This window comes from Urtica dioica, unplaced genomic scaffold (genome assembly GCF_054948205.1).
Source record: "Urtica dioica subsp. dioica isolate 48M unplaced genomic scaffold, U.dioica_male_clone48M_v1_H2 Urtica_dioica_male_H2_contig_15, whole genome shotgun sequence".
NCBI lineage: Eukaryota > Viridiplantae > Streptophyta > Magnoliopsida > Rosales > Urticaceae > Urtica > Urtica dioica.
Genome location: NW_028297217.1, coordinates 82,501 through 85,000, shown reverse-complemented (window position 1 = coordinate 85,000; position 2,500 = coordinate 82,501).

The window sequence follows — 2,500 nt, the reverse complement described above, 5'->3', positions numbered from 1 at the left end:
GCGGCGCCGCCCCTTCCCGTCAAAACCCGCGTCGCCGTGTGTCCCAAGCCCACACATCCCCGCCGCGGTCGAGGAATGACTCGATGAAATGGGCCAGCCGGGCCCGCCATGGCCCAGTCCCCAGCCCACCCAAGGAACCACCCCCCCCTAAAGATACAAACGAACATTTGGCCATCTGACACCAGTAAACATTAAAATGGCTGAGGAGGGGTACAAAAATATTTTCTGGGAAATTTTATTAACCTCTGTGAAGTATTCTGATGCCCTAACCCACTTTCGCCATTCGCCCCACTGCCGCCGCTCGAGCATGACTCGAGCATTTCTCTCCCGTCCCTCAAGCTCTGACTCGGCCATTGATCGAGCGTGCCTCGAGAATTTCTCGGCCATCTCTCGAGCATTTCTCGGCCATCTCTCGAGCATTTCTCGGCCATCGCTCGAGCGTGCCTCGAGCATTTCTCGCCCGTCGCCTCGGCCATTGCTCGAGCGCGCCCCAGCATTTCTCGGTCGGCCATGTCTCGGCCATCGCTCGACCGTGCCTCGAGCATTTCCCTCCCGTCGCTCGAGCATGACTCGGTCATCGCTCGATCATGCCAACGATCGAGCGTGCATCGGCCATCGCTCGAGCATGCCTCGGCCATCCTCTAGCATGCTCGAGCATAACTCCCGTCGCTCGAGCATTCCTCGGCCATGCTCGAGCATGCTCGAGCATTTCTTTCCCGTCGCTCGAGCATGCCTCGGCCATCGCTCGAGCATGCCTCGGCCAGCGATGGAGCATGCCTCGGCCATCCTCTATCATGCTCGAGCATTCCTCCCGTCACCCGAGCATTCCTCGGCCATGCTCGAGCATGCTCGAGCATTTCTCTCCCGTCGCTCGAGCATGCCTCGGCCATGCTCGATGCTCGAGCATTTCTCTCCCGTCGCTCGAGCATTCCTCGGCCGTGCTCGATCATGCTCGAGCATTTCTCTCCCGTCGCTCGAGCATGCCTCGGCCCGTGCTCGATCATGCTCGAGTATTTCACTCCCGTCGCTCGAGCATTTCTCTCCCGTCGCTCGAGCATGCATCGGCGGCTCTAACGTTTTCTCACGAGCCTTCAACCCATTATTTTACCTCACTAGACTTGCCTCCGCCTTGGTTCTTAACCTTTTAGGGAGAACATTCATATTCCAACAAATTTTCATCCACGGAAAATTTTTGGTCGCCGGAAAATTTTCCGGCGGGCGGTCGCCGGAGCTCCGCCGCCGGCGGGGGGTCACCGGCGGTCGGTCGCGACTTGTCGGGTCAGCCCGGTCATAATCCGTCTTTGGGTCCGTAGCAAATTATGCTCTTATCATGCGAGTCAACTCTTGGTCAACATTTTCAAGCTCAAGGAACCACCCCCCCCTAAAGATACAAACGAACATTTGGCCATGTGACACCAGTAAACATTAAATTTTCCAAGGCCATGACCAAAAAAAAAAAATTATTTTTTTTTATTTTTTTTTTTGAACCTCCATCTAGTATAATGTTTTTTAAGATATATGCTCGAGCTATAATCAAGAGAACCCATGGGAATATTTTTAAATTAATTTTTTAAAATCACGTTCCAGGATCCGGTCGGCCATTGCTCGAGCATGACTCGTCCGTCGCTCCATCCTGCTCGGCCATGACTCGGCCGAGGCGTCAAATTTTTTTTTTTTTTTTTTTTTAATTTTTTTGAATCTCCATCAAGTATAATGTTTTCTAAGAGATCTGGAGTTGGTCTTGTGAAGAGAACCCATAGGATTATTTTTAAATTAATTTTACAAGCTCCAAAACATGTTCCAGTCGTCCGGTCGGCCATTGCTCGAGCATGACTGGGCCGTCGCTCCATACTGCCTCGGCCATTGCTCGAGCATGACTCGGCCGAGGCGTGAAAAAAAAAAAAAGTTTTTTTTTTTTTTTTGTTTGAGAATCTCAAACAAGTATAATGTTTTCTAAGACATATGGAGTTGGTTTTGTGAAGAGAACCCATGGGATTATTTTTAAATTAATTTTACAAGCTCCAAAACATGTTCCAGTCGTCCGGTCGGCCATTGCTCGAGCATGACTGGGCCGTCGCTCCATCCTGCCTCGGCCATTGCTCGAGCATGACTCGGCCGAGGCGTCAAAAATTTTTTTTTTTTTTTTTTTTTTTTTTTTGAATCTCCATCAAGTCTAATGTTTTCTAAGATATATGGAGTTGGTTTTGTGAATAAAACCCAATACTCGGCCGTGCCCAAGCCTTGAAACCAAGAACCAACCGTGGTAAAGCCCGTGCCATGGCATTGCAACTAAGAACCAACCGTTGAAGCGACCGTGCCTCACCCATGCCAAGACCATGCCTAGACCGTGCAACGTCCAAACCAACCATGCCCGCGCCCGTGCCACGCCCACGCCTTAAAGCCTTAAATGGCTTAAAGGGCTTTAAGGGCATCTACGGCTTCTACGCCTCTACGCCCTACGCCCGGCCACGGCCACGCCCGCGCCCGCGCCCGCGCCCGC